The sequence below is a fragment of the Lissotriton helveticus genome, chromosome 5_1 (genome assembly GCF_964261635.1).
Source record: "Lissotriton helveticus chromosome 5_1, aLisHel1.1, whole genome shotgun sequence".
Taxonomy (NCBI): domain Eukaryota; kingdom Metazoa; phylum Chordata; class Amphibia; order Caudata; family Salamandridae; genus Lissotriton; species Lissotriton helveticus.
This window is the reverse complement of record NC_136065.1, coordinates 1908007768-1908026622: the sequence shown is the minus strand read 5'-3', so window position 1 is coordinate 1908026622 and position 18855 is coordinate 1908007768.

Here is an 18855-nt window from a genome sequence, read left to right as displayed (position 1 = left end):
GTGTTTGTTATCATGGTCTTCGTCCCTGTCTTATTTGACAATTTGAAATAAAATGTTTCAGCATTACTTGTGTTACAACCTGAAAAGTATGTATATTTGTCATAAAAGGTTCTTGAGCTTCCTTTTGGAGGGGTTGCACAATGTTCCCATTGATTATAAATTAAAACATTTCTAGGTTGTGCAGATCTATGTAGAAAATGGTTACCATAGTGGTTGTAGCAGTACATACTATCATAATTTGTAGAACCCTGCAAATAATCATGTTTGGTAAATTTAGCAGACATCACTAAGTCAGACATCATATTATTTATACTTTCAAAGTCCCAATCATCAGCAAATGAGCTTGGTTTTACAAAGTCACTCAATGAGATCTTGATTTGGTGTGGATATTTCAGGATTTCGACCGGACCATAGATTTCGTAGTCAGTGTTGTCCCATGCTACCCCACCCGGTATAGGATTGGCTGTGAAGTTGACTGAAGAAAGTTCTCTTTTCTCGACGTGTGAAGATGTGTGTGGTTTGAGGATCAAGTTGATTTTCTGACTTGCTGTGTCCATTTTAGCATATTTTCCCTCAATGAAGCGTCCCAAAGTTAGTACCATGATGAGCCAAAGTATGAGGATAAATGCACCAAAACCCACCCAAAATTGGATCCATGGAGAAATTAGATATGTTTCTTTCAGTTGTTTCAAAAGTTCTTTAGCTTTATCTTTAAAGGTTTTTGTTGATGGCTGTGTTTTTGATTCACTGAGGTCTTCAAAGGAATCATCGAAGTTTATGAAGTAGCCGGATGCAGTTCTGTCAATTGTTCCAATTGCTTCAGGATTACTGTTTCTTGCATATTCGTTTGTTACTTCATTGTAGGTTGGTGTGTCTCTACTAAATGTTTTAATTTGGGTTTTCAGAGGTTATAAGTTCCATTGCATTGTTGCATAGTCCTTGTTGCTCTTCTGTAGGCGTTTCGAATGTGATTAGCCTCTTAGTTAGGACCTCTGTATTGGTAGCAAATCTTGGTGTTCTACTACTTATCGGGAGTCCACTTGGCCTACTATTTGTTATTGGCCACATGATTGTGGTTTTACCAGGTCGATGGATACAACTCGGTTCTCCTTTTTACCAGCAAGCGGCGGTAGTACTACTGATCTTGTCCCGTTGATAGACAAGACAGGAACTGCTTTTCTGTAAGAAGGCCCAAATTCCTTCTTTACCGCGATCTTTTCTCTGACTAGATCCCCAACTTTTGGAATCCAGACAGGTCTTGCTGGGACAGGTGGTGGTTCTTCAGTGGTTGTTGGCTGTTGTTTCAACTTTATGTTGCTCAGGTCTTTTCTTGTTTTGTTTAAGTCCTGTAAAATAGCCAAACGATCTTTGATATCAAGCTTTTTTCCTTCACCACTGAAGTCTGACTGTCGAGGTCTAAGACTAACATCCTAGTTCCATACAACAATTCGTACGGACTGAATCCCTTCAGAGAATTTCTTGGCAGGTTATTTAGACTACGTTGGACACTTATTAGATGTTTGACCCACCCAGCTCCCGAACCTAATATCCTTTCCGTTATAGATTGCTTTCTGCCTTGGTTTTTTCTTTACACCATCCCGTATCCCTCAGGAAGGACGTGAGAAGAATCCCGCTGTGCTATGCTCATTCGACCACGTTTTCCCACAGGCTTGAGGGCTAAATGTGAAAACATTGGTCAAACGTAGCATGATCCTAGCGTATATGCCATTTAGACTCGCAAATCTTTGTATAACAGTCCAGACGTCAGCCGAGTGCTGGGGATCTACATTATAAGTGGAAACTAGCCTGTATATGTTAATCGGACGCTTTGCTTTTTACTGTTGATCTTTTCTGGAGTGAAACGCCACGGTAGTATACCGTTTCTCTCGCCACTGCGATCTCTGTTGCAGTTCGGGCATTTTTTTACAAACATGTGATGCTGCAGGCTCATGCCTGGCCACCAGTATCTTGATTGTAATTCTTCCAGAGAATCTTTTAGTTTGAGGTGTCCGAGACCCTCACCCATATGTGCGTCTGCAATTAACAATGTTCTCCTGTCCATGTTTGGAATTACTCTATCCCCCACTCCAGGGATTCGAGCAAAAGGGACGGAGTTTGCATCGATTATGTATGTGTAATTGAGTGGATAGTTGATCGGTAGCGCTGAGCAGTCGCCTTTTGATGACGTTTTCACCGCCAGCACTGTTTCACCGTCAATGTATTTTAATGTACGCTTTTTTCTAGCTACGGAAGCCGATTTAGTTGCTACCGCTGTGGCTGTCTCAGCCAATGAATTCCCTGCAACGTGAACGCCATCACGCTGATGACTCAGTGAGTGTGTCACGTGAGTCTTTGGTAGTTCTTTTTGTAACAGAACTATTTGTTCCCAAAGCAGTTTTTGCTTTATTGTTGCACCTGTGTCATCTTTGTAACCGTTTTGAATCCATGTCTGCAAATCTTTGTTATATGATTTGACGCAGTAATATGAATCGGACACTATAAGTGTCGGGAATTCGCGATCCGCATTATCTAGCGCCATTTTCAATGCTAATATTTCAGTTTGTTGTTCTGAATTAGTTTCTACTGAGTGTGTTTTTGTTAATAGAGGTCTTAGTTTACCTCCGCGCCACACTTCTTTTGTAATCTCACATGTGGGGTTGTATGCTTGTTCTCCCCAAACGGAGGGTTGAGCATGTCCGTCTGTATAGATTACACAAGCGTATTGTCGTAATGGCAGACTGTCGATTGGCAGAGGGAATGTTCTTTCATATTCTAGATTTTTTAATTCCTGTAATTCTGGATCAAAATAGTAGTATACTTTGTCCGTTGTAATTGAATTCACCCATTGTATCCATTCCGGATTCAATGTTGTTGTTGGTAAATTACACGGTGTTGTTAGTGCCTCAAAGGCTGATTCTGCTGTTCTGACTGTGGTATGTCTACCGTCAGCTTTATCTTTTTCTCTAGCTATTGCGGTTTGAACTGCATGAACAATGTTTTCTTTAATACTGAACTTCTTTTCAGCTTCTGTGTACAAGTGTGATTTGAATGCAATTGGTACCTTTTCTCCCTCATTAGAGGTCAGGTATGTGAATCCGCATCTTCCTGGGATGACTCGAATCACAAGATTGCGTGTGTTATCACGTGTTTCTAATTTTGTTTTAATTAACATGTCTGTTTGTAAGGATCTCAGAATTTCTGTGTGTATTTGAGTCCAATTGGTTCTTTTAAAATCTGGTTTTATTAGATCATAAAGGGGTTTGACCCTTTCTGCGTAATTTGCAATGTATGTTCTTCCGAAATTTAGGAAGCCTAGAATTGACTGTAGGTTTTTTAGTGTTCTAGGTGCTTGGATTACGGCACATTTCTCTAGGAAATTGTCAGCCAGGCTTTTGCCTTCACTTGATAATTCATATCCTAAGAACAGGACTGTCAGATGGGCAATTCTGGATTTTTTAAAGTTGAATTTGTAACCCTCTGCTGCGAACCCAAGTATTATGGTGTTCACTCTCTTCAAGTGAGTATCCAAGTCATCGTCTGTTAGGTATATGTCATCGACATAAGATAATGCTTCGTCATCATATGTTTGTAGTAATTCTGTTACTCTCGCTGAGAATACTCCCGGGCTGTTCTTGTACCCCTGGGCTAACCGACAGAATTGTTTTTGAGTGCCATTTATTGAGAACGCAGACAAATATCTGCTCTCTGGTGCTATGTTTTGACAAAAGAATCCATTAGAGATGTCTAATGTTGTTTTGTATTTTTTGCGCACTATGTTATTCATTAGTGCAGCACTATGCGAGTTTTGCACTGCAAACGTTTTGCAACATGAGTTAAGGTGTCGGTAATCCAAAACTAGACGATATGAATTGTCTGGTTTGGAGACCGGAAACAAAGGGTTGTTCATTTGTGAGGTGCAAGTTTCAATCACCCCCTGGTATTCTAGCTGATCTAGGATTTCTTTTACCTGTTTTTTAGCTTCTTGCTTAATTGGGTACTGTCTTTGTGCAGTAGGTTGTGATTTTAACTAGATTTTGTGAGGAGGAGAGTCCTCATCCCATCCTACGTGATTTTTATATAAAGCAGGAGCTTGAGCTACTGCCCACTTTCTAGCAAGTGTGTATTTTTTATGAATTGGGATATGATTTGAGAAGGCAGGCATAATTATTTCTTCGACATGAGGGCAATCCCTGACAAACTCTGGTGGCCAGTCTTTTTCAGCTAGAAGGATGTCATAGCCCTTGGAGAGATTATCCCAAAATAGTCCCCTTATTTTTCTAGTCTTATCCCCCTCTATACGTAATGTTATTTCATATATTTTATGAGGTTTGCTAACTCTGGTGTCTGCAGTTTCCACTTGAAGATATTCATTTGTGTCCACTGTCTCCAGATGATTCATAAGGACTTTGCGGGCTATGCTCACTTCTGCTGCGCTGTCTAGCATTGTCTGAGCCCATTCTCCGTTTTTCAGTTGTGTCCTCAGTATTCTCGGCATTGTTAATTATTTTAATGCTGGCTACCTTCTTTTTTGGAAATTGTAATTTCTTTTTTAGATGAGCAGGTTCCTTGTCTTTGGACTTGGCGTGCTCTTCTCTTTGTTCTGATCGTCCTCTTCTTTCCGATTTCTGCGAGGAAGTCTGAAAAGATTGAGAGGGACGTGTATCAATGTCTTGATATCTATCAGGCTTCTTTATATTATCCCTATTTCTAAGGTTGTATTTTTTCCCAGAGGGCTCCCTTTGGGGAGACCTGTGTCCTTGGTTTGGAGATTTTTCTCTCCACCGAGTAGACCTTCCTCTGGACTGGAATTTCTTTTCTTTAGGATTGGATTGTTTGTTTCCATCCCAGCTCTTTTTTTGTGATGTTGAATTATTGTTAAAAAATATTTTTTCAGGACTTTCAATTAGCTGTGGTTTTACTGGTATTCCACCTAAACTATCTCTACCTAGTTCTTCATAGGATTTTTCTATAATTCTGGCAATTTCAGCTGGTTGGTCTGCTATATCTGTCTCTTTTAACCTCTGGCGGATCGCCACGTTTGCTGCTTCTCCCTTTATGTTGGCTAATAATATAGCCGAGACCTGCTTGAAGTCTTTCAGTAATTTCATACCAAGAGTTAAAGCGGGTTCTGGACCGTATTCATCCTGAATTTGTTTTAGCACATCTGGTATTACCGAGATGGATGGAACACCATGTGTTTTTGTGTAAATGGAGGCAAAGACTGTACCCCAAGTGTCACAGTCCTCCACGTGTGGTGCGATTCCCATTGGAAGACAGATAGTCAGAATCCTGTGTTTTTCTAACGGGGTGGTGTCTGGAAACACCGCCTCTATTTGGGTGATTTTTTGTGCTAGCCAGAATGGTATTTGTTCCCGTTTAGCCAGTACTTTACCTAGGCAGGACTGTATGTTCTGTGGTGTAATTTTATTTGTGTTCCCCTGGTGAGGGGTCAGCTGTGGAATTTTAATTGCTGGTTGGATTGTTGAAGTCCGCATCACATATTGGACTAATTGTCTATGTATCTTTATTAATTGTTTTAGCTGTGTTAAAAGCTCTGGTGCAGGCATTCTTTTGATGTCTGGATGTGGTGTGTATCCGGCTAGGACCGGCCATGTTGCTCCTGGTCTACCTAAGGGACCGAGCCTGGTGATGTGATTATTGTGTTTTAGGGCGCCATTAAATAAGAGCAGGTGCTCTTGAAATTTAAGTGGTACTTCCACCTCCTCGAAAGGAGTGTACTCATTAGGAGGTTCCTCTGTTTTGTAATAGTGGAAGTACTTTGTTACAGCGTTCGCTGCTGGAAAGTTTATCCATGTGTAGAATACCTCTGTCTGCCGATATTCGTGTGCCTCTATTACGAATATGACTGTGCCACCTCTAGGTGTCAGTCCATTTTCTATAAGTTTTAAAGTTATAGATTTTCTTGTGTTGACCGGGATGATTATTATACCCGGGTCTGCTTCTTGCATAGCAGTATCAGCTGCTGCGAGTTCAGTTGCTATTCTAACTGTCTCTCTTTCATCATCACTGTCTACCATTTTACCGACAGGAAGGTTATTTCTTTTGTTTGCAGATCAGGTTTCTTATGGAAACAAAGATTAGATGCACAATATTTTGGAACAGTGTATCCTTCAACGTTGACTAAACCAAGAACCATACATAGGAGTTCCCTCCTGCGAGGTCTGGCGGATATTACCTTTCACCCACTCCAGACGTCTTTGAAGTATTATGGGAAAAAAGGGGTCTGAGTGAAAAAGCACGACTGAGTTACTCTAAATGTCTTGCGTTAGTTTTATCGCCTTATCCAAACGAGTTGGGCGCCATGTAGTGTAGTTCCTATCATCCCAATAGGCTCTGCGCATTGGAATAATACCTTCAATAGTATAGGCCTAGACCAGACGTTAACTAGGTCTACTACTGTCGATATTAGACTTAAAGTTTTAGGTTTGCCAGCTAGCTCAGAGTTCACTAGAAACTTTCTCGAATAGGCAAGGAGGAGTTGAACCTCCCTGGATAGACAAGAAGGGATTTAGTTTCTGACAACCATAGAACATGACAACTTTGGTCTCCCCTAATCAAGAGTGTATCTCTAGAGTCGTGTGAAAACAAAAGACGACTTATTTTACTCAGTCAGTACGTGCATTCTTAGTCTCACCAGATTGTAGAGAAAAGGAAGAGACGGGCGTGTTCAATAAAAGATGTTATTTATTGATCAGTCTCTTTTCTCATACAAGAGAAATGGATCGATATTATTGCAATACTTATTGTTAAGTAAAGTGCATACATTAAAAGCAGAAGTATAAATTAATACTGTAAAAACATTGATATGGTTTCTAAGCCATATGAAGGTTTAAAATGAATAAAATAGATACATACACATATACATTTGACTAATCGTACTCAACTGGTGTTTCTGACTACGCCTACCCCGTGTACCTGACCTAAGCCTAATACGTGGGCGGGAATAGAAAGTTACAGTTTAAGTTAAGTTTGTTTTTGCCAAGTGACTGACTAAAGAATTCTCTGCGAGGGGTTATTCAGTTCTGTACCTGGAATCTAGGATGAATGAGGGATGGTATCTCTCGTCTCTGGTCTCGATATTCCAGGCTGCCTGCGAGGGCTACCCGGAAGCGCCGGAGCTGGATTTCTCGGCTGGAGAAAGGCCAGCGTCTCGTTCTCAGCGCGTCAGGAAGGCGGGGCTGCGCCAGCGGGGTCTGCTCTGCTCTGGGCTTCGGCAAGTCTGGCTGCTCCGATCTCGTCACCACCGCGTGTGTTTGCATAGGGCAATATCGGTAATATTTATACCTTTAAGGTGCCGAGATTGACGTAAGGATGGACATAGATACGTCAATAAGGATGTCATACGACCTGGTCGTTAGCACATTCTTTTGCTGAAGTTCTCGGTGAAATCAAAACAATGGCCGCAGGGTTTTTCCCAGGTTGTCATAGGTTTGATTTGTTTTGAGAACTCCGTATGCCTTATCAGGGGCTGGAGGAATATCGCTTGTCTAATTAGATGGCAAGCGTTATGACCTAATCAGATAACACGTTCCTGTGCCGTAGTGTGGCTTAATCAGATAACGGTTTCTGCATCATGGGGGTTTTCTGCATCATGGGATGGCTGCTAGTTAACTTGTTAACCAGAATAGGGTCAGGAATAGGGGGATCGATACAGAACCTATAGGAATACATCACAAGGGGAGCTCATTTCCATTTCTTACAAAGCCATCAAATATCATTTAAAATTAAATGAATTTGTACTTGCGCCAGGAAACCATGGTTTCCTGGCGCTGTACGCATACCGCTGTGGAACCCTTCCTGGCTTTTCCCTGTGAAATGCCCACTCCTGGGACCCCCAAGGTGAAGCCAGGCATCCCAGCGCTGTTGGGGCCGTTGTGGAGATTAAGCAAGTTATTGCCCAGAGTTGGACCCATGATTAGAATAGGCACAGAGGCAAGAATTATCGGGTCCGAGGAAATTGAGCCCAAGACCCGCCAAGGCGGGAATTGAACCCTGGTCCCGGGCCAGAACTCTGCATCAGGGTCTGCCGCTCTAACCATTGAGCCACACTTCTCCCATTTGTCATTTGTTGGACCCCTTACTTTGTTTTGCTCCTGGTCAGGAGCCCATTGGCTAGAAGGGGTGTGGTCCTTATGATCTCCAACCTCGTTTCCGATTCCGAGTTGCATTACTCCTACAGTCTGCAAGTTCCATGGCCTCTAGAGTTATACACAGTCATCGATCAGGGAAATTGGTTCTTGCGGCCCATCCCTTACTGATGCCAAATGTTGATCAAGGATATGTTGCATCACATTAACATTGGGCACATTTTTTTGGTGTTAGCTTAAGTGGACCAAGGAACTCTGTTCCTCTGACCAGCTCGTCATCACTCATGGTCATGACAACACAGGCACAGGAGTCTCCAAGCTACCGCTGCCCAATGCATGTCCACCCACATCCGGTATTGTACCTCTCTGCATTGGACCTGTCCCACCAAGGTCCATGCACCCTTTACCAGACTCATCTGCTTCTGTTGCATTGTCCAGGAGTTTGTCTATCAGAGATATGTGCATGGCGGCTCGTAAGCCTTCCCTGCCTTGTACAAACTGTTTGCATGGACGTTGGTTGCAGTAGCGGCTGCTACCAAACGGTGGTGGGGGTTATGGGGAAGGAGGAAGCAGGGGGAGGGGAAAGCGGAGGGAAAAAAACTGGATACCGCTGGCTGGCCTGCCGCTGCCTCACCGCAATCCTCTTCTCTTCTCTTGGGCAGCAGAAATGAGGAAGCACGCAGCCTCCCAGACTCCCCTGACCAATCACAACGCTACCTTACAGCAGCGTTGTGATTAGTCTGAGCGCCGTGGTTCAGCACTCAGATAGGGGCTGGGTGGCTGTGCATGTTCTCCACCCAGGCTGTAATGTAGCCTGGGTGGGAAACATGCAAAGTGCGCATGACTGTTTGGCCGGCCTGAGACGGCCTGCCAAAATGTCATGCGCTCTTAGAAAGTGCCTACCACTCCTCACCCAGCTCTAAACAGCCCAGCCCCTTCCCAACCAACTGAGCAAGTACAGTGTAAAAAAATTATAATAACGTTGCATTATTATCATTTTATTTTTCTGTTTTGTATTGCTTGGTAAGGCAATGCTCCTCCGCCTTAGCGGAGGAGCTGCCACTGATTGGATGCATCCCTTGACTGTCTCCATTTTCTGATAATAAAATGAGTGATTTGAAGCACGATAGAGCCAGGATTTAAGAGTATGATAAAGTTACCTTTATGGTGGATCTGACATGTATAGACCAGTTACCTCTCTGATTATCACCACCGCACCCTCTCGGCAACCCATCTTCCATGGTTCGGTACTGGCACACCGCGAGGCTCCTCATTAGTGAGGAAACTAACAAGGGTGCACGCCTATGTGTGGTGGGAGCATAAGTGCTTACTGCATGTATACTTATGCATCATACACACTGGGAATAAGAGCGAACCCGAGACTAGGAGTAGCAGAGCCACAATAAAGGTACATTTATCTTTCTACCTATTCTGTTTATCACCTGCCCGGTGACACTGGTCTTCACACTGTTTAGCACCATGCATCACTATAACCATTACAAAGTGATTCACAGACTATTAACTTTGAATGGCACTGGCAGGTACTGTTGCTAATATTTATAAGTGTCAGCGGTGTGATTGGTCGAGGTTAGCTTCCAGTAAAACAGTATTGGCATGCTTAAGGAATCAATCGCACTGGTTTGTAGAATCATTTTATTGGTATTCATGATGTGAAAAAACATTGCTGGTTTCATAAAACTCACACAATATTTTTTTCAAACCAGTGCAGCAGAAAAAAATCCAGCAAACATAGGACCAGATTCATCAAGGTTTTGTGTCGCCCTTGCACCATGCAAGTGTGATGCAAAACCTACGTGAAATTTATCAGGCCACGCTAGGCCACCGTGCATAGGTCCTGCATGGCTTGATAAATCTGGAGAAACACAAGGCGGTGCAAATTGCTTCCTTGCGTTACTCTACCCCAGGGAGGCGTTCCATGGCTGGAGCATGGGTGTTCCTTCCCATCCACCCATGAATTTTGGCGAATTCCCAGATTTACCGTTAATGTTAGACCTGGAAATATGTCAAATGCTACGCTTCTCCATGTCAGGTGTAACGAGGACAAATATCTTTATTTCTCCTTGTTTTTTCTTCTTTCTACGTGTGCTGCATTCTACCTTGATGCAACGGTGCCTGCATTGGGTGTGAGGCAGACAAAAGTGTACCTGCACTAAAAAAAGACAAAAATGCACGATATACTGTTAAATACTGTGCACTCCTGCCCTTTCGCACAAGGTAGCTTGCTGCGTTGTGCTGTGTGAAAAAATGATAAATATGGGCCATAGATATTATTGGAGAAACACTGAGAAATTAAATATCATTTGGAGTTTTTCATATATTTTGTTTTAAAAAACTCAGCAAATTGTATTGTTATGGGGGATGTTTCAAGGCATAAAGGTTGCAATAGAAGATTTAGCCTGACATATCACGGTACCAAATGATTTTGTAACTTTGTGAAATGCTAAATTATCAATTAGATCAGATTACATGGCAGAATAAGAATATCTCACCTCATTATTTAGGGCTAGATGTAGGTAAATGGCATTTACCGATTCGTAAATACGGATTTTTACAGATTTTACCGATTCGGTATTTACAAATCGGTAAATGCCATGTAGGTTAATATTCGGTAACAATTACCGAATCGTTAAGATTTGGTAATTACCGAATCGGTAATTGCCGTTGATTCCTATGGGCCTTGAGGCCCATAGAAATCAATGGCAATTACCGAATCGGTAAATACCGATTCGGCAAAATTACCAAATAGTCAAGGGTGGCAGGGTGTCACTTTGACACCCTGTTACACCCCTGATTCAGGCTTGTGTGCCATGTGACACAAATACATGCCCTTAGGGCATGTATGGGCATGTATGTGTGCCACATGGCATAGGTGTACATGCACAGATTTGCATGTACACAGGTATTCGTTATTTACCACCAACTAATAGTTGGTGGTAAATAACAAATCCTTAAGGCCCTGTGGCACTGTTTTCAGTGCCACCTACATTTCAAATGACCGAATCTGTAAATTTACCGAATCGGTAATTTGGTAATTTACAGAATCGGTAAATTTACCGAATCGGTAAATTTACCGAATCGGTAATTTTTAAGCCCCCTACATCTAAAACTCCAAATACCGGTCGGTAACGGCCAAAATCGCCGTTACGACCGGTATTTGGCCACCTACATCTGGCCCTTAATGCTTTGAGAGGGCAGTCACGTGGCACAAAGCAACAGAAAACATGATCTCAATTAACTTAACATTAAAAAGGACCAGAGCCCAGATTTAGTATGGGCTTGCATTGCCCTTGCATCACGCAGGGTAATGCAAGGCATCACAAGCCCTTGAGTCTGTTATTCTTGGCTATGCATTGCCACCTTGCATGGCTCTACGTGCTTTAGTGACTCTAGAGTAAAGCAAGGTGGTGCAAGTTGCTGCCTTGCTTTACTCTGCGTTGGGAAGGGGTTCCTTGGGTGGAATGTGGGCATTCCAATACATCCACCCGGGGATTTTGGCACATTCCCAGATTTACTAAGAATAATAAACCTGGGAATAGGACAAAATGCTGCCCCACCTAACAGAGGCGTAACAAGGAGAAATATGTTGAGAAAAATGCAGCACACATAAAAAGAGAAGAATACCTCTGAGGAATGATTTTTGTGCAGGAAGGTGTTCCTTCCTGCGCAAAAACATCCCTGCCACTAATGCAGTCAGCTTTTCACCATGGTGCAAGGGTACCTGCATTGGAGCTAGGCAGCACTCAGTGCGCCAGCGCAGGGAGAGAGCAGATGTGTCACATCTTGGTTCATATGGCACATTCCTGCTCTCTTGCTTCGTTGAGTTGTGTGACTGTTTAGTAAATCGGAGCCCACAAGTGCAGCAGAAAATGTTACATTCAGCTGCATAGAGTCAATTTGTTAGCTTTATGTGGCTGGGCTATGATTGCAGCAAGAAGACTGTAAACAAATTGTGCAGGCACTAAAGCACGGAAAATAGCCTATCTGGTCGTGTTTATGTGGTTGGAAAGATGCTATAGTGCGGTGTTTGTTGCCAATCACAATATGGTGTCTTGGAAACAAGGAATCCTGATGCTGCAAATGTCACATTTCAGCAGCACAGGCACTTGTGGTCCATTCTATGTGCACATAGATGCACCCCCTGCTTCTGCCACCAGCTTTCATGGCCACCTAACTTCTGTGCTGAGAGTGACAGGGCTAAGCTTGAAAGTGGGTATGTGAACTGGAGATGCTGCTGAGCCTTTTTCACCTACAGCCGCCTGGTAGCGGCAGTTGAGCCGATCCTGGTTTCTTTCCTAACGCTGCACTTCTGCACTCCTGGATGCTGATGGGTTGAGAAGCAACAAAACCATCCCTGCTCTATGAGAGAAAAACTTGATTGATGGACTCCCCTTCAAAATGGCAACTCCTTGTACAATGGTACGGTACCAGAATATTGGACGCTAAATCTTGCCTGACAAAAATATTGAGTCTTAAATATTGTTTACAAAAATGTCGCCCCATTGGAGTTAATAAATTATCTACATCAAATGATATTTTTTTGGAAAATATTTTTAGCAAGTCACTAACATCTATCACAAGTTTCCCATGCTAAGGTAGGCTCATGATGTAATCCACTCCAATCTTGGGGCATTTGGAGTGAAGACACCTGACTGTATATGATATGAATATGCTACTAGCTTATGTAGGTCTTCATACCATACCATAACATTTATAGAGCGCTCGGTAACCACCAACAGCAGTGTCCCGGCTCTGAGTAGCAGCGGGTCAGACAGGGGGGAAAAGGGACTGGCTAGGGCAAATCAAACAACCAAGTTTTTAATGCCTTCCTGAAGATGAGCTCTTGTCACGTCTAGTTGTAACCAACAATGTATACTAGTGCGTTTGTTGCCTACAGTAGATTGCTCTAGCAAACATCGGACAGAATGGGATTATCCTACTGTGGTCAATGGTAGAGGCGCAAAAAGAATTGCCCATAAGGCCACAATACAAAATAGTTATGAAGTAAGTAAACCTTACAACGTTTGTTGACAGATGCCGAGTATCCATATTATACACTATCTCAAGTGGCTCCTCAGTGGATTTAGCTACCTTAATGCAAAATAAATGGGTACCAAACCTCATCGAAGTGTCGCCTATCATCATGCGCATAACCATCCCAAATCGATAGCTAGTAAAGGGCACAGGTCTAACTGAACTAGTCAATCTAGTCTTGATGCTTGTTAATAACATACATACCAGTGTACAAGCCAGGGACCACACTGTTCCGGAAACATAACAATGTCAGAATCCTTTGTCTGAGGAATTATTTTAAACTTCCATAGTTTACTTTTGTATTTATTTACATAGTTTAGCTCTAATACCAGAAGTGTTGCACTTAGATCAGACGACGGTATGTAAGGTGAGATGTAGATGTATGATTAGGTTACAGCAAATGCCAGAAATTGTGCACTGAGAGTGGTACGTGAGACAAAGAACATAACAAATATGACAATTAGTAAACAAAATATATAGAAAGTAGATCTAAAAAATCAAAAGCCCATTCAAAGACTGGAAATAGAGAAATATCACAGAGATAGGTTGGTGGACCATCACATAAATAAGGAATGGCAAAGCTAAAATATCTAGCTGTAAAGTGGGTATTTATGCAAACACAGACTGTTTATGCTGTGTATCTATAAAACGTACATTACGTACCTCCAATTTTGCACCCTGATTTTTTTTTTTTTCACAGCTGGCAGTGCTCCCTGACATCAGCAATGCAAGGGTAGAAAATAGCAAGCATTGGTTAATCCAACTGGTCTCGCCTATGTGAGAGCTATTGACATTGCCAATGCCTTTCAGGATGGCTGATGTTCAAAATGGCTAAACATTGGTGGCATGGCGTAGACGAGAGTGGCATGGTGGAGAGTGGAGTGGAGTAGAGTGGAGTGGCGTGGAGTAGAGTGCTGTAGAGTAGCTCGCAGTGGAGTGGCATAAAGTAGAATGGAGTGGAGTAGAGAAGAGTGATGTAGGATAGAGTGAAGTGGCATAGAGTAGAGTGGCGCAGAGTAGAGTGGCACAGAGTAGAGTGGCACAGAGTAGAGTAGAATAGAGTAGAGTAGAATAGAGTGTTGTAGAGGAGAGGATAGTAGAGTGGCATGGAGAGGAGTGGCATGAAGTGGGAGTGCTATAGAGTAGCTCAAGGTGGCATAGAGCAGAGTGGAGTGGCATAGTGTAGAGTGGCGTAGGGTAGAGTGGAGTGGCACAGAGTAGAGTGGTATAGAGTGGAGTAGAATAGAGTGGAGTGGCGTAGAGTAGACTGGCCTAGAGTATAGTGGTATAGAGTGGAGTCGCACAGAATAGAGTGACATAGAGCAGAGTGGTGTAGAGAGACGTAGATGGAAATGGAGTGTCATAGAGTAGCATAGAGTGGAGTGGTGTAAAGTGGAGTGGCGTAGTGTAGAGTGGTACAAAGTAGAGTGGAGTGGCAAGGAGTGGAGTAGCATGGCATACAATGGAGTAGTGTAAAGTGGAGTGGCTTAGACTGAAGAAGAGAGAAGTAGCATAGAGTGGTGTAGAGTAGAATGGCATAGAGTAGAGTAGCGAAAGAGTAGATTGGTATAGAGGAGAGTCACGTAAAGTAGTGCACCATAGAGCGGGGTTAAATGGAGCAGAGTGGCTTGTAGAGTGGTGTAGAGTAGAGTGGTGTAGAGTAAGCTTGAGGGGCGTAGAGTTGAGTGGCATAGAGTAACGTAAAATAGAATGGCGTAGACTGGGATTCTGTGGATTGAAGGGGCATAGCGTTGAGCAGCAAAGAGTAGAGTGATGTAGGTTACATTGGATTAGGGTAGATTGGCGAAGAGTGTCGCTGATTAGACTAAGGTTGCATTTAGAGTAAAGTGGCTAGAGTGGAATGGCATAGAGTGGTGTAGACTAGAGTTGCATAGAGTAGAATAGCATAGAGTGTGGTGGCCAAGAGTGGGGTGGAGTGGAGCAGAGTGGCATAGAGTGGAGTTTTATTGAGTAGAGTGGCATAGAATTCTGTGCAGTGGAGCACAGTAGAGTTGCATAAAGTGGTGTCAACTAGAGTGGAGTGGAGTGGCGAAGAATAGAGTCACGGAAAGTGGAGTGGCATAGAGTAATGAGGCGGACTTAGAGTGGAGTGGAGGTGACGTGTAGTATAGTGGAGTAGGGTGGAGTGGAGTAGCATAGAGTAGTAAAGTTGTCGGTGTAAGTAACTCAAGGCAGATAGGGTTAAAGCAACATAAATAAGAAGCTGGTGCCTGTGTTGAAAGTAGGAAAGCACATTGCGTGTCCAGAAAGAATACCAAAATGCTTATAAAATAAGACAAAACAGTGTGTTGCAAAAAGACGAGGAAGAATAAGGACGAGGAAGAACACATGTACTAGGTCAATGCTCCAGGGAGGAGCTACCATAAGAAAGTAAAGGAAGCCCACGGTAGCTAAGGAATCAAAAGATTGCTAATGAGAGTGACAACAAAAATAACTAATGGAATGCTGCACGCCCACTGAATTGTAAACAATGTCTCTCATAGTACAGCACATGACTGTTTAGGGGAAACCTAAAAACAGCTGCACCTCAAGCCAGGAAGCTAAAAAAAAAAGCGCACCGACTTATGGGGCACAGAAGGAGGCAGGGTCATCCTGACACAGACCAGACCAATGACAGCAGACTCTGACAGGCACCGATGCTCCCTGCCATCCGTGGTCGGTGCACAAAGTGCACTCTCAAGTAACATCGAGAAGGCATACCGTGCTTTACAACATCCCAAAATAAAGGTCAAGATCAAATTCTTTAGAAGTTGAAAAGTTCTTTATCCACTGACATAAAACCTGCCTTCGTTTTTTGTTGTTTTTTTAATTGCCTCTTACATGAGCTACAACTTCTGCCCATCACAGGATCCTCGGAACCAAAATCTGAAATGACATGCCTCTTGACTTGATTTTACTCGCTCAGCAGAGCCAGCAGTGCCGTGTGTTTTTGGAGTCAGAGGACATGAGGCATAGCCCCATATGCAAATTGCACCCTTTCTGGTCACAATCAATTTTTCGCTGGCAAGGAGTTTGTCAGGAAACAAGGACTCCAAATACGATTTTATGCTGGTAGTATTTTAATCCTTTATTTTGAAACCATGTTTTGGGAGTTAACAATCATTCACATTCGCTTGATGACCAAGGAGGAATGGGTGCTTGTAGCATAATTCCTAATTTCATGATAGCAACTAATTCCCGTAAATGAAAATATGTACAGTTAATCCAACAGGTCGGCAGGACTGCCCCAGCAAGAGTAGAGCGCCTCCCTGTGGCATCGAGGTGCCGATGCCACCGATCTATACATGTTAGTGGAGCAGCGGAAGTGAAGACAGGGCAGACACTGAAACATCTTTATTTATGTTTGCAGTTTTATAGTGCACGAACTTGTCCCAAAGGCATTAGAGGACTTTGCACGCTCACCAGATTACCTTACATAAAGTGAGATTGTTTTTGGCACAGGGAGATTAAGTGGTTTACCCAGAATCACAGGATGATGAGCCGACTCCGGGCTCAGACCTGGTTCCCCAGTTCCGTGGTCGGCAGTTCTGGCTGTTAGGCCACATCTCCTGCTACTACCTAAAATTAGCTGGAATAACTCTTGTGCTGGGGCTCGGGTGAAACAGTGACATCCTTTATCAGCATCTAGGGATGCAGCAACAAAGGATCTTTTTTTATATAGTGCTTCATTCCTGACGCATAAACCTTCTAAACACTAAGGTCCAGATTTATCTTGGTTTTGCGTTGCCCTTGTGTCGCACATGGTGTCCCAAGCGCAACGCAATACTTACGTCAGATTTGCCAACCAACGCGAGGCCACCTTGCGTGGACCTGCATTCCCTGGTAAATCTGGCAGAATGTGAGCCAGCGAAAGCAGCTGCCTTGCGTTATTCTCCCCTTGGGAAGGTGTTCCATGGATGGAGCGTGGGTGTTCCCAGTCATCCATCCGCCCATGGATTTTGGTGCGTTCCATATTTAATCAAGACTAGTAAACGTGAGAATGCATCAAATTGCTATGCCTTCCCAGGGGAGATGCAACTAGGAGGAGGAGAAATATCTTTATTTATTATTTATTTCTCCTCATTATTTCCCCTAGAAAGAGAAAAAAGCCTCAGAGGATTGTTTTTGTGCAGGAACATATTCTTTCCTGCACAAAAACTATACTGCCTGTAAAGCAGGCTGTGATATTTAGCACTCTGTATCTTTAATAGAATGTATCTTTAATAAAATGTTATAGATGTCATTAGCTATGTCAAGCATGTGGTTGACATAGGAAATAGTGCCCACACCGCCAGCGCTCGCTCCGCTCTGCGCACATTAAAACTTATATACCAATGAAAACTCACGAGACATATTTGTGGGAAAGCACTGTTGCAGGTTTATTTCGTACAACAGGTAGCTGATAAGGTGGGTCATCTTACAGGCGATCCAATGCGGCAGCCCCTTGCTGACCCGCATGCCTAAGGAGCCATCTTGCACGGCGAGTCGATGCTCTGACGGTGCAGTAAATTACAATTTTATTTCGTTATACTCCCGCCCCCCCTGTCAGGGCGGAGCAATGAGGCACACCCCCGGTCGGTTCAGGCCCCCCGACCGCCCGAAGGACTAACGGGGCGCCGACGCTGTTTCCTGGAACCCCCTCGGCTCCAGGTTCTTGGCTCAGGCACCCTTACTGTGCCAGGCAGAGGTATTTAGACTGTATCCATCTGCCGCAGAGGTACCCCTACTGTCCATCTGCTTCCAGATCGCCCTGTGACTCCGCCTGCAACACAAAACATGACCATTAACAAATTCACAACTTTCGCCCGCCGCTCTGCAGCTGGGTCAGGGTTCAGGGTGGGATCAGCGCAGAGCCTAGGGAACCAGGCACGGGGAAAAAGAGGCCGAGCATAGTAGCTGGGCCTATTTCATACTCCGAGGAACGCCCCCTTCCCCAGGTGGGCCCTCCCATTGGCTGTTGGCGAGGAGGGCGGCTCAAAGGGGGTGACGTGCTACAAGCTCTGCTCGCCCGACGTGTGGGACTAGGGCGCTGTCCCGCCCATGCTCCCCTGCGTGTCGCGCGGACAGCGGCAGTTCTAATGTAAGTCAGTTGAAGTTTGTTATGCCTTGCATGTGGATGGGATTTTATATTCATGGAATAAACTTCATTTAAATAACTTCAATATATCCTGGATTTATTAAGGAAGATATTTCACAGGCACCCCTGCACCATGGCGCAAGGATGCCTGCGTTGGTGCCAGGCAGTCGATTGTGCACCACAGCGGACGAAGAGACCGCTCCCTTTCTCGCAGCGCAGCAGGTTGTCTTGGCGCATTGTGTTACCTGAAATTTTTATTAATCTGCCCCGAAGTAACAGTTGACAGAATTTTCCAGCTGAATGATGTTCAAATGATCAGCCCTTCTAAGATAAAGAGCCGAGTTGGCCCGCCTAGTACTCAAATCTCGGATTGCACACAGATCTCTACAGCAATCACTAAACCCGCTGAGCGAGCTACACGCGCAGCTTGCTCCACCAGCCGGTAAATATCACGCCTTTCTTCCCTTCTGTCTTATTTTTATCTCTAGACGCATGGACAGTATTTCCGACATTTTAAAAGAGTTTCTGCAACTTTTCCCTTATTAACATCTAATGGGTAGAACCCGAGGTGGAACTGGGAAAACTTTCCAGTATGATGCTCTCAGAGCGGAGGTGGGT